The sequence below is a fragment of the Sceloporus undulatus genome, chromosome 1 (assembly GCF_019175285.1).
Source record: "Sceloporus undulatus isolate JIND9_A2432 ecotype Alabama chromosome 1, SceUnd_v1.1, whole genome shotgun sequence".
Lineage (NCBI taxonomy): Eukaryota > Metazoa > Chordata > Lepidosauria > Squamata > Phrynosomatidae > Sceloporus > Sceloporus undulatus.
The window spans coordinates 280,794,361-280,816,468 of NC_056522.1; the positions used below are offsets into that span (position 1 = coordinate 280,794,361).

Below are 22,108 nucleotides of genomic sequence, written 5' to 3' on the forward strand. Positions count from 1 at the left end.
CCGAGTCCGAGGGCGGCACTCCCGGGGCGGTGCGCAGATGCGCACCTCTAAAAACCACCGGGAGGAGGCCGCCCGGCGAAAGAACAGTCCCGGCGAGGCTGCAGCGGCGGCGGCGTCCGGCGTGGAGGCAAAGGGGGCGTGTCAGGAGGGTCCGGTTCCCCGGCTTTTGTCCCCGCCGCTCTCACCTGGCGGGGCTCCTCCCAACTTCCCCCCAGATGGTCCTTAAAGGGCCCACACGCCCTTGCTGGCCGCCAAATGCCAAGCCAGAACAGTCCAGGTCCCAGTGGGGAAGTTCCCCGAGTCCGAGGGCGGCACTCCCGGGGCGGTGCGCAGATGCGCACCTCTAAAAACCACCGGGAGGAGGCCGCCCGGCGAAAGAACAGTCCCGGCGAGGCTGCAGCGGCGGCGGCGTCCGGCGTGGAGGCAAAGGGGGCGTGTCAGGAGGGTCCGGTTCCCCGGCTTTTGTCCCCGCCGCTCTCACCTGGCGGGGCTCCTCCCAACTTCCCCCCAGTTGTTTTAGTTGTATTTTGTTTTAACCTGTATTGTAAACCACCTTGGGTCACATGTTGGGAGAAAGATGGCAATGTAAAATAAACAGACAAACAAATAAAAATATTTTGAGAGCTATCCCTGAATAAACAAAGATCTTATTACTTGATTTTCTGATTGAAATAATCTTTAAACAGCAAAGTTACACTTCTAACTTGTAACAACTACATTTGTAGTTGCTTACAGTTTGTAAACCACTTAGGGAGTGCTTAAATGCACTGATAAGCAGTATAGAAATGTACTTGCTATTATACTTGCTAAAGTGGGGTGATAGTGATGTTTAGAGGTTGTTTATGTATGAGTGTTTGAAGCTTAGTGAAAGGGACGGAGACAATTAACACTCTCATTTAAGGTTGAGGGAGTTCTCAGGGTTGCTAAAACTTTTTTGTCATGAGCAAGGCCTGTTCATAGATGGAATCTTCCATTCCTGTATGATGAGTGGATCTGGTACCCATCTGCATGATTGGGACTGCTTGAAAAAGCATGTCTGCAATCATAGAAATCGCTGATATCCCCTAGATCAGTGATGGTGAACCTCTTAGAGGCCGAGTGCCCAAACTGCAACCCAAAACCCACTTACTTATTGCAAAGTGCTGTGTCCCTCTGACTTTCTAGTAAGAAACTCTGGCAAACATTGTGCTGGGGCGATGGCATATGTGCGCACAGAGAGGGCTCTGAGTGCCACCTCTGGCACGTGTGCCATAGGTTCACCATCACTGCCCTAGATAATTGGATCATGTAGTTCTGTCTTTGTACAGTCATATATAAAGTTGCCAACTATTGATGTAAAATACTTGGTACCTTAGTAGTAGAGTTTGAGAAAATTGCTTTGTTGGACTTCCACTCCCCTAATCCCCCAGCCAGAATGACCACTTTCCCAAGCTCTGCTTGGTGGGACCAGACAGAAGATCTGTCTGCTTTGTGGGAGCTAGAGAATGCTTGCAAGGCTTGCAGGATCACTGTTGCAGGCCTGTGAATCCCATCTGGGACATTTACAGTAAATATTTTAAAAAGAAAAACAACAAAACCAACAAACCCAGATGCATCCCACATCTTTCTTATAATTGGGCCAAAAGCTGAAATATTCAGGTTATTCCCCCTCCAACCCCATGAAACTATTCTACTTAGGCTTGCCATAATTTGCTACCACCAAATCAAGACAAATGTAGAAAAAATGTAGGACAACATTTAGGTTGAAATGTAGGACATTCAAGGAAAATGGAGGATACAACCAACTAAAAACCAAAAACATTGATATTTTTTAAAAATAATAATAATATAAATCCTTATTTACAAAAAAAAACCCTATTAATATAAATCCATGCTGAAAATGGAGGAGATTTTGACATTCTTCCTGGACAGAAAGTTGAAATGTAGCTCCTCCTCTCTGGAAACAACTTGAAGGCACACAACAACAAACATAATAAAATACATCTCAGGAAGTAGAATTCAGTCTAGGAAAGCTCATGTTGCCAACTTCTTTCTTTCAGTTAGTAATAATAAAAATAATTTTATTAGAGATTTTGGAGTACCTCTGAGATTAAATGCAGCCCCAATCCCCTACAGCCCCTGGTGAGACCTACTAGGCTCACCTGCCTTACCTGAACCCAGCACCTCCACCATCCTCCAGTGCCTCTGTGGCTGCTGCGGCCTCTCTCCATCTCCTTAGGAAACAGGTGGCCGCCTGAGACCCTGTGCACCTCCACCACCACTGGCGGCCTCCCTCCTTGGGGCCCAGCCTAAGGCCCCACATGTTCTGCTGCTGCTGGAGAAGAGGCCTTGCCATGTAGGCCTTCCTCCTTGGGGCCCAGCTGGCCAGCTGAGCCCCCACACAGCAGGCGGTGGTGGAGAAAAGGGCTTGCCATGGCATCCTCCCTACTTGGGGCCCAGTCAGCTGGCTGAGGCTCCGCATGGCTCCGCCACCATTGCAGCAGAGGCCTTGCCGCGGGTGAGGCCCTGTGTGGCAGGTGGTGGTGGAGACCCCACCCCAAGCACCCCCCTGAGCCTAGCAAGTCCTACCTAGGCAGCTAGGCCTCCCATGATGCCGCTGTGCTAAAAGCATGGCAGGAGGCAGTAACGGAGGAAGAGAAAGTGGCAGGAGCTGGGACTGGCTCCAAACCCAGCCTGGGACATTCAGCAATGGTTAAAAAATATAAATGCCCCGGCAAAAACTGGAATATAGCAACCTTAATTCTACTCGTGAAGGACATATACATGGAGAAAATTTCATATGTAGTAGACTTCATATGTATATGGGAGGTTAATAGCCATTTCTTTGAAAATGGCTTAACATGTTTTTGTCCTTCAAAAGAAGATGAGGTAGCCAGGATATGAGTTCATTTAACATGTGAGATTTGCTCCAATAATAGAATCTATGGCAACTGCTGTGTTTTTGCCTATGGAATAGTGTACCTTACTGCTTTATCACACTAGGGAGCAAACAGGATTTAAATGAGAGTTAAAGGAGAGTTAAACAGGAAATGTCGTATGTTAAACATCAGGCATTTCCTGTTTAACTCCTGCTTAAAACCCTGTTTCCCCCCTAGTGTGATACAGCAGTTAATGTCAGATAGAAACTAATATTAGGTACTCCACATGTAGCTCCTCTTACCTAAGTTGTACATACCATAATCTTCAAAATACAGCCTTTTGATTGTATTATAGTCCAGTTTTGCCTCCCTTAGGTTTTCTCTCACTACAAGCAAACTTCTATCTCATAGGCTCTCTATTTTCCAAATATAGTAGCAGCTCAGATTCTGTCTTAGTGGAAATGCAGCTGTCACTCATCTAATTGATTTGGACAGTAGTGACTAGACTCCACCTTTTTGCACCAGGTACTTGATTGCTCTCATAGGCCTGTTACAGACAGCCAAAATAAAGCTGCTTCGAGTCACAGTGGAGGTATGGTGTTTGAATGATGCATGCGTCCTAAGAGTCCAGAAGCCACACCAAAGCTGCACTCCAGTCCTTAGGGCTGGAGCATGGCTTTGGTGCGACTTCTGGACTCTTAGGACGCATGCATCATTGAAACACGATAGCTCCACTGTGACTCGAAGCAGCTTTATTTTGGCTGTCTGTAACAGGCCATAGTTTTGTGTTCTTGTAACAACACTTTCAGACAGAGCAATCTAGGTATTATGGTGGGCAGTGAAAAATAACGGTTTGAGGGGAAGGATTGCAGATTCACCATCCTAAGTGCAGCTCTAGGTATCTCCAGCTAGGGCTGGAAAAGTATGAACTAAATCAACTAATTAGTCCCAACTACAGTGGGCCCTTAGATTTCATCGAAACTTGCTAAAACAGCAATTGCACAGGGCACTCTACTGATGTGTAGATTTTCATTTGCAGGCACTGTTGGTGTCAAAGGAAGAGACTAGATGGCTTGCAACATTAAGATTAGAGGAAGAATCAGGGCCCTATTTATGCTTCATCAGTTGAAAGATAGGGAGCTGAAAATAAGTAAGTGCACACTGGTTCAAATGTACACCTGACCAGTAGAATTGACTCATGTATACACTATAAGAAACCATTTTGTAGATTGCATTAGTATATTTGTCTGTGTTCAGTTCCAAACCATCCCAGTGGTTTTGAATAAAGGCCCTTTCCCTATTTCCATACTATCAAAAAATTGTATTGACCTAGTATTTTGACGTCTGTTGTGTAGTTTACTAAACGTGGAACCAGACCTTTCTTGTATAGTAAATATTAAATGTTTTTGTACTTTTATCATATCTTTTGAGCTGTAGATGTGCCCCAGAAGTAACTGATCCTTAACTGCTAGCAGGGCTCAAGTCATTAATTGATAAAATCAATCAGGAGCCTCAGGAATAGACCTGCACCTCTTAAATAATGCTGTCAACGCCTTTGTGAAAGCTTTCTTGTATGAAGGAATCTTTTTCAGATATCATTCTTTGCATCATGAGAAGTATTGATTAAAGTACAGAACAATTTCTTTTTATACAAATGCTTAGCTCCGATTTTGAGATTATTGTTCTGATTCATAAAGCCAGCGTTTTGTGATTTTGACACACAATAACACCTGGTTTACCTGTATCTGTATTTAGCTCAAATTGTTGTCCTTTTTTGTTGGTAGTTTTGTTTTTTCTAGTGATTCCTTTGAACTTGCTTATTGCCAGGCTGCTTGCCTGCACATGTCTCTGTCAAAGGTAGTAAGTGTGAAGACTTCAAACATTCTCTGTGTTATAAAATGCAGCCCTCACTCATCATTAGCTTTAGCAAAGTGAGTTTTACAACACTGGATAGTTTCTTCATTGCCGTATGTGTGTATTCTACTTATTTATTTTTAAAGAAATTGCTTTGATGTGCAGTTTGTGTGTGCCAAGGAATTATGGATTACAGTTGCAGCAGGCAGCATATAAAAGCCATATAAACTTGGAATATATCAATAAGAGAGGGGTTCATGCCATAGGTGAGAGAGAGGTCTGCAGCCACCTCTATCTTCCCCCCATCGGGGCTGTGGCAACCGCATGCTGCGGCCCCGATTTGGCCTTTCCAAGGTGCAAAAAGGAGCTACAAAAAACCGTGGCTTTAAGGTGCTCATTTGGGGCTGCATGGTATGGACCGGCACACAGCGTCATGCTGCCCTGGGGTGGAGTCAGGACATGCGTCATGTGGATGCCATGCCCAGACTCCACCCCAAGGCTGGCCTTTATGGCCGGTCTACACAGTCCCAGAGTTTTGTAGGGCTTGACAATCAAATTTTGAATAAAGATTGTTCTGCTGTAGTTGACAATTAAAGACATATTTGTCTTGAACTTTATTCTCAATCAGTGAAATGCTACTTGACATAATATATTTCACCCCTAAACCTGTATCATTCAAGTATTTGGGCCTTTAACATGCACCAGGAAGGGCAAATATGTGCTCCTTTGGGAGGGGGATAGTACAGAGAAGGAACTGACTGCTTGTAATTGGTTTCTCTTCTACCTGACTGTTCTGTTTCAATTCCTCAAATAAAAATGCTACTCATGAAAAAAACAAATTTTCATTACTGGTATGAGGCATTATCATATTAAAGCCTTCATTCATATTCAAATTTCTTGCTTAAACATTTTATTATGTTGTTTCCCTTAAAACAAGGGAGGAGGAGGAGCAAGAAGAAATGGTTTTTTCTATTCCATGCTAATTGCATAGCATTTTTCTTTTTGTTTTAACTTGATGAAGTTCCCTTTTCATTACTGCCTCTATAAAAATGCAAGTCATAAAGTTTGCACAGTATTAAGGACAAGTCTATCTAAATCCAAAAGTAGTATGGGAGGGAGATGAAATACCAGATGTGAGGTATTGGATTGCACGTTTATCCAAATGTTATTGCAATCATTCTACAAAGATGTAGTCTTGGAATTTCTGTCTCACAGCAACATACACAAAATATAACCCAGTGATGGGGCCTCTCTGATGGTAGTTGATGGAAAAGTTACAGTACACAACTCTGTCTAAACATACTTTTGCAAATGTATGATTGTTCAGTATATTCCATTGTAGTCTGTATATCATAATTTATCTTCATTGTTCTCTGTCTTTCTACAAAAGAGATCAGAAGAGTGGGCATTGTCTTCCCCACCTCCACCCCACAGTTTTATCCTCACATCAGTCCAGTGCTGGATTTTAGTCTGAGGGACAATGAGTAACTTTGTCCTGGCAACTCAGGGTTACTCAGTTCTAAGGACAGATTTGAACCCAGGATTTCCAGTTCTAAGTGCAGTATGCTGTTATAACTCACCAGCTCAGAACAGATTACATATATGTATTAGCTTGGCTGTATCTGCTTGCTGGGAGATCAAAGGCCTCATCCATATGCTAAATGTTTATATAATTGAAATTTCAAGCTAGCTGACCTATGTCTGCTTTTTCTTATCGCATTTTTATCCCCTTATACTATTGATGACATTGTTTAAATACTAAAATTTGGTACATAATTTTAGGGGACATTAGAAAATAGCTAGTAGAACAGGACAGCTGGATAGAATTATGGGGGAGAAATTGCATATTCTTCTACTTCCCTTTAATTTCTTGTTGTTGTTGTTGTGGTTGTTGTGTGCCTTTGAGTCATTTTGATTTATGGTGACCCTAAGGTGATCCTATGATAGAGTTTTCTTGGCAGATTTCTTCAGATAGGACTTGCCATTGCCATCCTCTGAAGCTGAGAGAGTGTGACTTGCCCAAGGTCACCCAGTGAGTTTTTATGCTTGAAGGGGGATTTGAACCCTGGTCTCCAGAGTTGCAGTCCAATGCTCAAACCACTACACCATACTTCTACTTTTATGTTCAGGGAGGGGGATATATTTTAATTTTTTAAAAAATTAAATAATAATCCTGCTTTTCTCCCAAGACTAGGGATCCAAACAGTTCACAAAAGTGATTAAAAAGCCAGATGCCATTAAAAACACAGGAAGTTGTAATATTAGCAAAATTAAACCAATTATCATTTAAAGCAGACACCAAATTAAAAATAATTTGGCCTTTCTTAATTTATCCCTGGTATACGGAAGATCTCCGGGAAATGAAGCGGGCCGCGCAACGACTAGAGCACAGCTCTTATCCGACACGACACTTCATGAGGCTCTTTTGAAGTCTTATGGAGTGGCAATAGGTGCAGCAAAGAACTCCTCCTATGCTGCACGTATTGCGTCTGCAGAGTCACGTCCAGCACAGCTGTTCAGGGTGGTTAGGGAGCTGACGCAGCTTCCTTCAGCTCTGAACCCTATTTTAGAACTAACTAAGGCCTGCTGTGATGATTTTAACAACTTCTTTGCAGACAAAATCTCTCAGATAAGGGCTGATCTTGACGCTGGCGCTTCATCAGAAACAATAGAAGAGGTGTCCAGAGCTTCCGTGGACTCTGTTAAACTGGATCACTTTGAGTTTGTGCATACCGATGAAGTGGACAAGCTTCTTGGAAGTGTTAGGAAGATGATGTGCTCTCTCAATCCATGTCCTTCTTGGCTGACCACCCAGGGTGGCGATGCGGTAACATCATTATTGCGGCACATAATTAACACATCATTTAGGGAGGGAAAATTTCCATCTAGTTTAAAACTAGCGATAGTCAAACCGCTACTTTAAAAACCCTCCCTTGACCCCTTGATAAGGAACAACTATAGGCCGGTCTCATTATTGCCTTTCTTAGGCAAGGTGATCGAGAGAGCAGTTGCCTTCCAGCTCCAATCTGTCTTGGATGAAACCGATTATCTGGACCCATTTCAAACTGGCTTCAGAGCAGGTTTTGGAGTTGAGACTGCCATGGTCGCCTTAGTCGATGATCTCCGTCTGGGCATCAACAGGGGAAGTGTGACCTTGTTGGTGCTTTTGGACATCTCAGCAGCTTTTGATACCATTGACCACGGTATCCTTCTGGAACGCCTGAGGGAGTTGGGTATCGGGGGCACTGCGCTCCAATGGTTCCGTTCCTACCTCTCGGGAAGATTCCAGATGGTGCAGTTGGGGGACACTTGCTCCTCTAAGAGGGAACTAACATCTGGGGTCCCTCAGGGAGCTATTTTGTCCCCCACTTTAACATTTATATGAAACCGCTGGGAGAGATCATCCGGAGACACACGGTGCGGAGTTATCAGTACACTGATGACACCCAAATATGCTTCTCTGTGCCTCCGACTGCTGCAGTGTCTAAGGATGGCGTCTCTCCTCTGAATGCCTGCCTGAAGTCGGTAATGGGCTGGATGAGGGAAAACAAACTCAGTTTGAATCTAGAGAAAATGGAAGTACTGGTGATAGGCTCCCCAGGCCCAGGGAAGGAAATTTATCCACCTGTCCTGAATGGGGTCACACTTCCCCTGGAGGACGAAGTTCGCAGCTTAGGAGTACTTCTGGACTCTTCCCTGCAGTTGACATCTCAAGTAGTTGCGACGGTCAGAAGTGCTTGCTATCAACTTCGGTTGCTACGCCAACTGCGACCCTACCTGGGCCAATGGGACCTTGAAACTGTGGTACATGCTCTGGTAACCTCTTGCTTAGATTTCTGTAATGCGTTCTACATGGGGCTACCCTTGTACCAAGCCCAGAAGCTTCAGTTAGTACAAAATATGGCAGCCAGATTGGTCACCGGCGCATCTAGGTTTGACCATATAACACCTATTTTAAAAGATCTTCACTGGCTGCCTATTTGCTTCCGAGCGCGATACAAAGTGTTGGTTATTACCCATAAAGCCCTACATGGCTTGGGCCTGAGTTACTTGAGAGACCACATCTCCCCACACAATCCACCCCACACACTCAGGACATCTGGGAAGAATCTGTTGGCGATTCCATCTTCCAAATATGTTTCCACATCCCAGACGGCTTTTTCAGTGGCGGCCCCGCAGATTTGGAACAGTCTCCTCGAGGAGCTCCGTCTCATGACCCCTGTAGAAACATTTAAAAAGAGGCTTAAAACCTTTTTTTTTTGCCAAGCCCCCCCCCCCCCCCCCCCCCCCGAGGAATGAAATTGAGCACTCTTGATGCCATCGATTCTCTGCCTTACCCTATGAATGATTGTATTTGTATAATTGTATTACTTGTTTTTATCTATTTTTATGAGATGTTTTTAATAGTTTTATAGTCTGTAAACCGTTTTGATCTAGGGAAAAACGGTATACAAATAAAATTTATTATTATTATTATTATTATTATTATTATTATTATTAAGTAGCTAGTTAGTTCTCAAGGCTGTCCCTTAATAAGAGGGTCTTTTCCCACAAGTTGGAGAAGCCAAGAGCAGGAGCTAGTCTCCCTTCAAAGGAGCAGCTACTGGGAGTGCATCTGCAATATCTTCAACACATACGCCTCCTTGGGTGATGAAACCCAAAGAAGAGCTTATTCTGATAATCTTAAAACCCAGGCAGGTTTATATAGGGAAATTCAGTTTTTTCGATATATCTTGGTCTATCTGTCACTCCCTTCACAAAGGAAAAACCTTTGCCCATTATCATCTAGTCATGTCCTTAAGTCTTTAAGGGAAGCAAGTAAATGTTTACTTTAGCTACTTGGGCATCACCCCTAACGACAATGAACTGAACAAGCATGGAGCTTTCTCTCTTTGCTCTACTTATGGGAGAATATACATGAACACAGTTCTCATTTTTTGTTTACCTGGGAAACAGCATTAAAATGTTTCTCTAGTATATCCAAAACATGTGTTAAAGGTCTGTTGGGTTTTAAATTGAACTAATCCAGGCATCATTCCCCCTCTCCACTGCCAGCTGAATTTCACTGCTTTTTCATCATACCATTAGTTGAAGAAAGAGAGTTGGTCTTCCAAGTGTCACAGTTATGAAACTTGGAAAACGGGTTGGCCAAATATTTTCATGACATCTATTACTGTAGGTGAGTTAGGAGAAATTAGTACCTACATTTAGCAAGGGGAATGGGACTTTTTTGAGATGAGGGAAATCTAGAGCTTAAATACTCTAAAGAACCAGCTTTCATTTGACCTTGGAAGCTAAACAGGAACAGCTTTGGTTAATGTTTGGATGGGAGACCACCAACAAATACTAGCTGCTGTAGGAAGGAATTGACAAAACTATCTCTGAGTATTTTTTATCTGAGAAATCCCTGTTAAATTATTGGGGTTGTCATAATTTGACAGGCAACTTGAAGTCACTTACAACACACACACACACACACACACACGGGAAATCTGCTGAACATTACAGGAAAAAATTCTCTTTAATGTAAACAAGATACAGTAGGGCTAATAAAACTGTAGAAAAGAAACATTGCTACAAGTTCTAAAGTTTTCTGGTTCAGATACAACATTCCTTTTCCAGTGCATCTTGATTTGTCATACTAAGTATGAACAATGAGATAGAGTCCTCTCTCCACAGACTTGTATGTTTTATAGGAAAAGCTTTACAGGAAAAGTGCTATCTTCATCCCCTTTAGTTTCCCATGACAAACAAATTGTGATAATGTGGTTTAGGTGCCTTGATTGGGACTGCAAAACAGAGTTTATCTACATTGTCAGCAAATGCTAAAACCACAAATGTCCTGTCTGGGCATCATGTGAAAGTGTAGCTTGTCAGAAAGTCTTATCTGGAACTGGATGCATGAATGCAGTGAAACAGTACTTGAGTTTGGTGCTCATACTCACCTAAACAGTATGATGGCTTCTTAGACTGGAAATTTGGCCACTTTAGAAGGATTGTGTGTGACAGAGAGGAAACTTTCCAGTGGAATTGGTAGAGACTTCCCATTTTTCCTACTGTCTTGGAAACTTCCAAACCAAAAAGATGTGGTGTGGACAGCCACCAACCATACTAATATTACTCCCCCCCCCCTCTTGATGACTATGCGTCTGTCCTCTCTAAAGGGAGGTCTGCAGTCCCTCCATCTGCCTCATGCTTCTCTTTCATACAGTTTTGAACTTTCATGATCTGGAAGACTTTGTAAATATGTAATACAGGTTTGCCTCCTGATGTTCATGTAAATGGGATGCTGGATCATGTATCTGATTATTTGTTGTAGAATTTAACCGCCCCCCCCCCCCATGTGTATTTTCATTAGAACTGCCTAACTCACCCTTTTGCAGCAGCTCTTTGGCATGACACGTTATACCTGTTTCTTAACACCTCTACACAAGTCTTTAAACAATCTTATAGACAAGCACTGAAGGATGGTTACATCCTCTTCCCTTGCTCCTTACTATTATTGATTGGTTCTTCATTTGGACTCAGCAACTCAAGAGCAGCTGTGTTAGAAACTATCTCACACCATTATATTAGAATAGGTAGGCAGATATTTTCCCTCATTTAAATTAAATGTATAAATAAGAGAAGGATTCATGTAGGACTATACAGCCATATGTGAGAAAGTTTTGTAGGGCTTTGACAATCAAATTTTAGGTAAAAATTGCAAGTGCCTATGTACAATGCAGGTGTACTGATGCTTCTTAGACACACTGCTGCAGTGACATTGATGGTTTTCTTATTGCCACTGTCAAGACCATCTTGAGAATCCTTGACCAACCTTGAGAATCCTTGTATAGGAACCAGTTGTGACCTCTTACTGGCACTGGGAAACTGAGGCACGACACTGCAAACGGTAGTGTCAGAATGACAGTTCACAAGCTTTGAATAGTCCAGGGGTAGACATTCTGAATCCCTCTAGATATTGCCGGATCACATCTCCGATTTGTTCTGCTTAGCCTAGCCAAATGTGAGAAGTGCTGGTGGTTATAGCCTAGCAGCATCTGGAAGTCTGCACTTTGCCCATCCCTGGAGTAGTGCACCGAATCTTAATTGAGGCTTACTCAGAAGTTAGGACTCTAGACTGCTTAGGATGTTGTCAAATAAAGTTCTTGAAACTTCAGGATATGTACATAGTTAGCCTAACCCAGTGTTTGGCAGTGAAAGGGGTAGATAATTGTTTAGGTGATTAAGTGTACTCAGAATTTCTGTTAGTAGTGTGCACACCCTAGTTGCAAAAAGAGCAGTTAAGTATAAATAAATTCATCGAAATGTATGTGTGTACTTTTTTTTCTAAAAAAAGTTGCTCTGCCTTTATTACTGTTTATCAGTTTTTCATTAGGATGTTTTTATCATTGCCCACAAAAGTAATAGAAAACCAAAAACATTGTGATAGAAATGAATTTATTGGTCTTGCTTCCTTAAATTAGAACAAATAAATAGATTTATTCCTTTAATGTTTGGATTAAAGGTTATTTTGAAAGGATCTCTTGGTGGAAGTTCAAGATGATTTCTAACCCAGCCTGCTTTGCTGTGCTAATCCCAGCCGGACATCATAAAAGGAGGAATGAGTGTGCATATTGGAGAGGAATGAAGACAAAGCTCCCTCTCCACAGGAAAACACAGTGCTGCTATACAGGTCCCAAAGGCAAAACGAGAGTATGAATTAGCTCATGAAAAGATGGATATATTCCGTCACAGTAGAAACTCAGTACTCATGAGGATATCTTTGTGCTCAGCATGTCAAACTGTCATCTTAAAACCAAAACGCATAGTGTTTTTTTTAAACTAGTTCTTAAAAAAACCTATGATTGACAATTTACTCCTTATTTTTGCTTTGTGTGATGCTGTCTGGAACTCATTCTGCATTTCTGGATGACACAGGTATACAAAATGGGTTCACATGGCATACTTGTGAACCCAATAGTATTAGAACACCTGTTCCATTTTTCATTGATGATAGATAGGGTCAGAAGGAAGCCATATTGTCTACTGACTGGGACTGCACCTGTCCACTAATTTATTTTAATGGTAGCAAGGTAAATTTTGTGGAGAGCTGGGCTGACAATATCTGGCTTCACCATGGCTCAGATTCCCTCCCTCCCCCCCCTTCCCTGATCATAGGGAAATTTTGTTTTTGGATTGCAACTCCTCAGATTCCCATCAAGCTTGGGCACTGGCCATGTTGTCTGAGAACTGCAATAAGTTTTCCTTGCTTTACCCATTGCTAAATGTGAATGCATAGTACCATGGACAATCCCCAAAGAAGCAGAGCTGAGGTAGGCTTTTGTTGTTGTTGTTGCAAGAGTTATTTTAGTACATGTGAGACATATGGGTGGTAATTTAAGGTTGGAAGCAAAGGAAGATTCCTGCTAAATCAAAGGACTGTTCAACATGGACCATCATGGAGGAGGTGCACAGGAAGGAAAGAAATTGAAGTTCTTTATATGTATTCCACAGAATATATTTTTTATTCTGATCTAGACTACTTCTGACTATTTTGGTTCAATTTAGCTGTTACTAAGAATAGTAGGTTCCACTAGTGAACTAAAGTAAAGAGTGTAGACATTTTGGAGGAGTAGACCCAAGTACAGGTGGTGCTCAGACAGCTAAGCAGAGTGGATGGGGCATACCTGCCTCCATATTTGTTTTTTGTCTCCAACAATTTCTGAAGAACATAAGGAGTTCTGCTTGTTAGATATAGAATTTTCCTTGTCATGTGTCCTCTTAGCATTAGTAAGATGCTTCCCCCAAAATCAAGAAATTAATCAATCAAAATGCTTTCTACTGTGATGATGTTTCTTCTTCATCCACAACATTGCAGTGGGGGTTGTCAGTGGAGTGGTGCGCCCACTCCTCATTTTGGTCATTTTGAAAGTGCTAGCCCGTGGGTCTAATCCTATCTCCAAAATACATTCAGCACTTTGGATTATCTCTTTTAAAGTTAAAGTTGTTGTTGTTGTTGTTGTTGTTATATTCTGCCATTCTCCCAATGTAGGGACTCAAGACAGCAAACAAGTAGAAAACAATACAATTTAAAAACAATACAAAATATTAAAATACATAAATATAAAATTAAAAAAAAACTAAACAAATTTAAGGATTAAACTAATTATACATTAAAATAAAATATATTAAAATGCAAATCATTAAAATTTGTATAACCCAGGATTAAAAACCCAGTCCTTCTCATCTTTATAGGCCTAACTGCACAGGAATGTCTTTACATAGTGTCGGAAGGATAGTAAGGATGACGGCATCCTGGCCTCTCTAGGGAGGGAGTTCCAAAGCTTGGGAACAGCCACTGAGAAGGCCCTCAGTCTTGTTCCCACCAAATGCACCTGAGAGGGACAGAGAAAGAAAGAGAGAGAGAGAGACAGAGAGAAAAGCCTCTCCCGATGATCTCAGTACGCTAATGGGCTCGTACAGGGAGATACAGTCCTTCAAATAGCCTGGACCCATGCCGTTTAGGGCTTTATAGGTCAAAACCAGCACTTTGAATTGTGCCCAGAAATGGACTGGCAGCCAATGGATCTGTTGCAACAAGGGAGTTATATGCTCCCTGTAGCCAGCTCCAGTTAACAGCCTGGCTGCAGCTCTTTGGACCAGCTGAAGTTTCTGAGCACTTTTCAAAGGCAGCCCCATGCAGAGTAACCAAGGCATGTACCACTGTGGCCAGATCTGACTTCTCCAGGAATGGACACAGCTGGCATACAAGTTTTAGCTGTGTGAAAGCACTCTTGGTCACTGCTGATACCTGGGCTTCCAGAAACTATGAACCTGAGTTTTCAGAGGAAGTGTAACCCCCCAACTAACACAGGCTGAATCCTGATTTCTGCATCTGTCTTTTGACTGACCAGGAGCACCTCTGTCTTATCTTGATTAAGCTTCAATTTATTTGCCCTCATCCAGTCGGTTACAGTGGCCAGACACTGGTTTAGGACAGGCACAGCTTCCTTGGAATTGGGTGGAAAGGAGTGATAGAACTGAGTATCATCAGCATACAGGTGACAACTTACTCCACAACTCTGGACAACCCTTACATTCTGCTCAGGACCAGATCATTACAGATCCCTGACTACTTGAAACAGCTTAGCTAATCGGTTCTGTGCAGCTCCTATAGTTTTAGTCAGAGAATCCTTTTTTGCTGCCTCGATTACATCACCATAGGTCTTCAGGTCGATTTTTAGCCTGTTTTCGGTCAGATTCTCTTGAGTTTTCCACCACTGTCACTCTAGTCTGTGTCTTGTTCACTTCATTGCTGCTAGCAAATTAGAAAACCAAGGGTTTAGCTCCACTCCACGAGACAGGATGCTTAGGAGTGCTTGTGTCAACTGCCCTTGTCATTTCTCCATTCCAGAGGTCAACCAGGGCTTTAACAGAACCACCTGCCAAGGCAGCATGAAACTCCCCAAGAGCTGTCAGGAATCCATCCAGATCCATAAGCCTCTTGGAGTGAACCAAATTAATAGTTCCCCCACTCCTGCAGAGGTTCTGAGTTCCAGCAAGTCTAAACCTAACCAGAAAGTGATCTACCCATGACAACGGAAAAGTAGAAAGCTCCTCCATTCTCAGATCATCATCTTCCCCCTCTGTACAGAACACAAGGTGTAGAGTGTACCCAGCAGCATGGGAAAGTCCCATGGTTGTCATGGCAGCCATGAAGTCCTGAGCCACTCCCAACAAGGTAGCGGCAGCATGGATGTTGAAGCCCCCAGCAATATAAGCCATGGAGACTGACACCACCCCTGAGACCACCCCGGCTAGCTCATAAAGGGAGACTGTTGTTGAGCAGGGTGGACGGTACACCAATAGAACCCCTAATTTGTCCCAGCTGCCCATCTTTAAATAAACACACCCAAACCTTGTAAATAGGATAGGATGCCTGGTCAGGGGGATATTATCTTGATAGACCACTACAACTCTACCTCCATGCCCCCCCCCCCCGGTCTTGCCTGCTGCTGCACAGAGAAACTTGGTGAGCAAAGCTGAGAGAGATTAACTCCCCCAGCCTTAGCCAACCAGGTCTCCGTAATACATGCCAGGTCTAAAACCTATAGCTTGTTCACTGCCCTATAGACATACAAGCCACTAGCTGCCACTGCTTCATTGTTCTATAACACTGAGGACTAAAGACAATGTGATGAAAATGAGCTACAGGTTGAGCCTCCCTCATCCAAAATGCTTGGGACCAGAAGTGTTTTGGATTTCTCAGTTTTTTAAATCTTGCAATATCTGCATATACATAAAGAGATGTATCTTGGAGATGGGACACAAGACTAAACATAAAGTTAATTTGTTTTGTATCCCCTTATATACATAGCTTGAAGGTAATTTTATACACAAAGTTTGTGTACACTGAATCATCAGAAAACAAAGATTTCACTATTTTAGCCATTCAGGTAGACATGTTTGGATTTTGGAATATTTAGGGTTTCAGAATTCCAGATAAGGGGCACTCAACCTGTACCAATAATACTGTATTGTGCTGTTAATAATATTTGAAATCTGTTAAAATTAGAAACGTCAAATAATTGTTTATTAATATATATTATCCTTTGTTCAAAAACAGGCTGCCCCCCCAATATGCGGGAAATCTGTTCTGGATCTGTTATTTTGTTATTGTTATTTTGCCATGTTATTGTTGGCCCGGTACATACTGGCCTTTCAGGTGCCCTCGTCACGTGTGAGGGTTGCCTGAGAAGCAGAGCGCCCACATGCCACACAACCCTTGCATGTGATGAGGTGTAACAATGTCGGCGCCCTGTATACTTGGGCACCGCCATTGTTACGTAAGTGCCATGCGGCATCTGCACAATGCCACACGGCATTTACGTAATGAGTGCACCAGTGGCGCACTCGTTACGCTGCCGCTGTGATATAAAAAGAACCTACTTTTTGCAGGTTCTTTTTCCGCCAGGAAGAAGCTGCGCCGTTTGGTGGCTGAGGCTCCTCTCCGGCCGGCGGAAAAACAGGCACCAGCAGACTGACCTTTTTGGGCAGTCTGTACCATGCTGTTATTTTGCCATGTATTCTGGGGATTCATTTTAAGTTGTATTGATTTGCTATGTTAATTGTCATGTAGTTTTTATTGCTATTGTTGTTATTTGTTTGCATTCTGCTTGCTATTTATTATTGTGAATTGCTATGTTATTTTTTCATTTTATTGTTATTGCTATGTATTTTTCTTACTGTTGTAACCCACCTGGATTCTTCATGATTGGGCGGGCTATAAATAAATTTTTGTTGTTGTTGTTGTTGTTGTTCAGGAAAAGAAATTTAGAATTCTCAGGCAGAGCGTTCTAGGGCAATGATGGCGAACCTATGGCACGTGTGTCAGACGTGGCACTCAGATAGGTTTGCCATAATTCTCTATTAAAAACAGGGACAAAATGTAGGACAAAACGTAGACCAAAATATAGGACAATTGTAGGGTAAAATTTAGCCCAAAATGTAGGACATTTAAGAACAATACAGGACCTTAAATGTCCTACATTTTGGGCTAATTTTATCCTACATTTGTCCTATATTTTGGTCTAAATTTTGTCCTACATTTTGTCCCTGTTTCTAGTAGAGAATTATGGCAACCCTACACTCAGAGCCCACTCTGTGGGCACATGTGCCATCGCCCCGGCACAGAGTTTGCCAGAGTTTGTTACTAGAAAGCCAGAGGGACATGGCACTTTGCAATAAATAAGTGGGTTTTGGGTTGCAGTTTGGGCACTCGACCTCTAAAAGGTTCACCATCACTGCTCTAGGGCCTCACCAAGCTGTAAACTCCAGGGTACCATAGAATGTAGGCCTGGCAGTTATTATGGGATCCTACTGCTATATTTGTATAGTATCAAAGGGCTCATTGACTCTCTGCCACTCAAAAAACATTTTGGATGAACACATCTGCACTACAGAATTAATGCACTTTGATATCATTTTAGCAGGCGTGGTTCCATCCTATGGAATCCTGGGATATGTAGTTTGTTGTTGCACCAGAGCTCTCTGACGAAGAACACTACCGTAAATACTCAACTATAAGTTGACTTTGGCCCATTACAGACGGGCCTCTAAGTACGTGCTGAGCTTCCGCACACCCCCAACCCTAGTACATGCTCAGCACGTACAAAATGGCGGCGGCCATTCCACATGGCCACTTCCAAATGAGGTTGTGATGTAGTTGTGATGTAGCGAGGGCACCTTTCGGAGCTCCTTCCAGCTTTGCGTCGCTGGGCGCAGCCTTTAGATGGCTGCACCAGTGACGCAGAGGAGAAAGGGGCCAAGCATCCCCTTTCTCCTTCTCCCCGCCATCGCCGGGTGTCCTTGGGGCTTGAAGCCCCCAGGACACACCTTTCCAGGCCTGAAAAGCAGCGGATCGGGGCCTCAGAGGCTGCTGTTCTGGCAGCTGAGGCCCCGATACACCGGGGAAAGGAACGCCTACAGGCCACCCCAAAGGGGCGGTCTGTAATGCACCTTTATGTATAAACCAAGGGCACATTTTGTGGGCAAAATTTTGGATTTCGATATCACCCATGGATAAGTCAAGGATAAAACTTAGGGGCATGTAACAAAGGATCTAAAAGATTAATCAAAGGAAAAAGATGCAAAAGAATTTACAGAATTCCATCTGGCATCACTGTTTGTGCTCACGCTAAATGCTGAATGGATGAGAGAATAGGGGGAGGGGGGTCAGTGCTTCCAGGACAGATTGCACTCTTGTTTTTCACCAGGGGATGGTTCCTTTTTAAATAAGAGTTAAGGTACAGTACTTACATTGACCTGTGAATAAGTTGACTCAGGTTTTTTGGGTCATTCTTTTGACTAAAATTTCTAGACTTTTGCATGAGTGTATACAATATTGTACCATAAAACTACAAATCCCAGAATTTCATACCTTGCCAGCCATTGATCTGACTGAGAAGCCCCCAGAGTCTGTGTGAAGTGGAAACTGGGCATCTGGCCATGTGGGTGCATCCAGGTGCCCCGTTAATGCATCATATGTGGCAACTAGGAGGCTTCTTAGTTGGATTGACGGCCATCAAGGTAAGGGGCAGCACTGGTCCTGTGTCCAAGGTTGGTGTAGAGACAGGTATGTGAACACCTCTCCACCCCCACATCAACTCAAGTACCAACGCATGTGAGCAGGCCCTTAGTCATGCTCAAAATGGAGGACATTTTTGAATTCCTAAACCTGAACAGGGGTCCTGAAAAAGGGGGATGTCTGGTTACCCTGCTGATATACAGATATAAACAACAACAACTACAGTTGCCCCTCTATTTGCGCGACTTTGGAATTCATGCCCTCACTTATATGCAAGTGGCAAACAGAGGGGGACATAATGGGATGCCCACAGCACGTGCCCACCCATGCCAGCGGTCACATGTTCCCATTCAAGCCTATGGGCTTGAATATTGTCAAGTTTCCATTTTCATGGGGGAGGGGTCTGGAACAGATCCCTCATGAAAATGGAGGCTACACATTATTTAGGACCTTTAAAATTTGTTCTGTGTTAGTTTCAAGGCTAACGATTTAATTCCCAAAATGCAAGTGGATGCCTCATCAAAGCAGTACTATACTACTGTCAACCTGGCATTTAATTTTTTTTGGGGGGGGGATTACTACTTTATTGGTCTCAGAGTTGGCAACTTCTTTAGTTTTGGTGTAAGAGCAAGGTGGTGCTTTAAAATGAACCTAAATAATGACTTAGACCCTCCTGACAGATATGAATTTTTTTTGTTGCTTATTAGGTATTGATGTGTAACTGCTGCCAATGAGCCAAATCAGGTGAAACTTGAAGGAAGTATTCAAGTGTTCCTCATGGTATTTTGCCTCTGAAACAGAGGCTCAGGTATTTCAGATATGAGAGATGTGCAGATTGCATAAGATGTTATACATTGCTCACTCTAAGATACCGAGTCCTGTCTGCCCTTAAACCCCTTTGTTCTCTTGGCTGAATGCAGTTAATTAGCAACTGTCTCCATAGCAACTGCCTCATAGTCCAAAAACATTGTCTAGTTTTTGCAGTTTAGCTTATCACACTGTTTACCTGAAGGGCTTTTCACCGCTCTGGGTCTCATTTGAGTTGGCTGCATGCCTGTTCACGGAAGTGAATTGTCAAGACAGAAAAAAGCCATGGCAGCGAGATACTGAACAGGGGTCTGCTGTGTATGTGAAACCAGAAACATTTTAAAAAGAAGTTCTATGAAAACAGAAGTTGGAATTTTGCAGTGATTTACATTAAGCCTTAAATTATTGGCTGTGCCAGAGCTACGTTTTACTTTTAATAGAAGGGCCCTTATTCATTTGTTCCTCTGTGCAGACTAAGTCTGACCTACTGAAAGTTCCCTTGTTTAAAAGCATGGAATAATTGGTAATCTTCCAGCTTTGGTTCTCTACAATTAGAGCACCTTTCGTATACTGAACAACAACCACAGAAATCTGAACAAAAGAACTTACTTTAAGAGGCCTACCATTTCAAAAGACCATTTCGTGGGCATTAAGAAGGTTTGACTGTCAGCTATTCTTTCCAAAAATTACATCCTTAATTTACTTTTGTTTCAACAGAATTCATAAAAATAATTGTTTGACTGCTGGTATGGCACAGTTCTTTGTAGGAGATAATGCCTGAAACATTTACAATAATTTTAAAGCAGGGATTTAAAATAATTAACATCTAGTCCTCCCCATGAGACTGACTTGAATTTAACAAATCAGTATTACTAACTACCCTGGAACTGTTATTTCAAACATTTGATGTATACAGCACTTTAACTGTAAAGTATGTGGATGCTTTTTATTTGATAGGTAGTGAAGTTCTAAAGGATTGCTGGCATTGTTTTAGTTTCAAATCTTGAAGTGAGCTAAAAATATTAAATAGGCATATGCTTGTTTTGTAACCGCATTAATTTATAGTTCATTTGAATTTATTCTTCAGAATATACTGGTCTCAGTCCAGTTGCTAGTCCTAACTCAAGCAGACCCATTGAATACATCAGAACTTGGTACCAACATGTTAACTTGCTGCTTAGTAATTTAAGAAAAAATACTCTGTTCATAATTCAAAGTATTTCAGATGCTTGATTTATCTGCAGATTTTCCATGTATCTTTGTTATTTGTATTTTGTAACAGATACTACTGAAAGCAGGTGACATTTGTGCAAACAAACTGTTGATTGTTAATTATTTTATCTGGGCAAATTCTGGAGCTGTATTTTTGTAGTATTGGGAGTATTTTATCTTGTTGCTGAATTCATTGAAACTAAGCAACCTTTGTTATACTAAGAGGTAGATGCGAGCTTAATATCCCGTCTGTTTCTGTGGCCTTGTGTGCACCTGCTGATCATGAATATATAGCTTTACCAATCTTTTTTAAAATGTTCATTTCAATTATGTCATTAATATTTTTATTTAATTTAACAAGAGATTAACAAAGACTCCTCGATGTTACACTACCTGGTTAACATCCACCAATACATTACTGTTATTTCTGAAAAGTATAAAAACAATTCTAACTTGATAGGAAATTAGGGGAGGGAGAGAAGATAGGTAGACTTTCTAACAGATGGTTGAGAATCTAGTAGCAAACACATGACAGCAATTCTCAAGATAATTTAACAGATACAAAACTATAGTACAAATCTAGGATAAATAAACTACACATCACATGAACCAAAATATGTAGAACTTGATAGCAAGTATCGATAATATAATGCTTTGTATATAAAGAATTTTTTTACCAGATTAATTAATAGCTGGATGATAATTTTCAGAGTTTACATCAAACCAATTCCTACCACAGCATTGCTTGCTTCTCTTCCTCTGCTGCTGCCTTTTATGGAGCAGGGGTATCTATTGTCACAAGGTTATACTGCATCTATCTCAAACAAAATAAAGTGGACCCTTGTTATACACTGGTTCCAAGATCTCCCGTGTATAACAAAATCCGTGTATGCTCAAGTCCCATTAAGTATAATGACATAGCAAAATGGTGTCCCTAATAAAAAATGGAACATCAAGGTAAATTTATACTTTTTTGAAACATTTTCAAACTGTGTATGCTTGAATCCGTGTATAAAAAATCCGTGTATAAGAAAGGCCGACTGTAATGCAATTAACACCCCACAATTGCATAAATCTGCTTTCTTAAACCATTGTGCTAAGAAAGTGTGGGGAACCTGCACCAAAATATTGATGGAATAAACCCCTTGTCTTGGTCCATTTGTTATGCTGGCTCAGGATGGTAAAAGTCCCAACAACATCTTGGGGACCAATACTTACTCAAATTATCTTATCTTTAACATTAGCTTTAAAAAGAACTGCAGAAAATAACAAATGTGTTGAAATTCAAATACACAAAATAAAAAAA

The 22,108-nt window shown here is 41.9% G+C and overlaps 1 protein-coding gene and 1 long non-coding RNA gene across 14 annotated transcripts in view; one reads left to right on the top strand and one right to left on the bottom strand.

The window, feature by feature from the left end:
* The window catches only part of LOC121921087, a 12,508-nt gene extending 10,090 nt beyond the window's left edge, over nucleotides 1-2,418 (bottom strand). The window contains exon 1 of the long non-coding RNA XR_006101842.1: nucleotides 2,151-2,418. This is a non-coding gene — a long non-coding RNA (uncharacterized LOC121921087). The remainder of the gene's footprint in view (nucleotides 1-2,150) is intronic.
* Nucleotides 1-22,108, top strand: part of TEAD1 (TEA domain transcription factor 1) — a 269,692-nt gene that overhangs the window by 109,273 nt on the left and 138,311 nt on the right. The gene's annotated exons all lie outside the window — the stretch shown is intronic.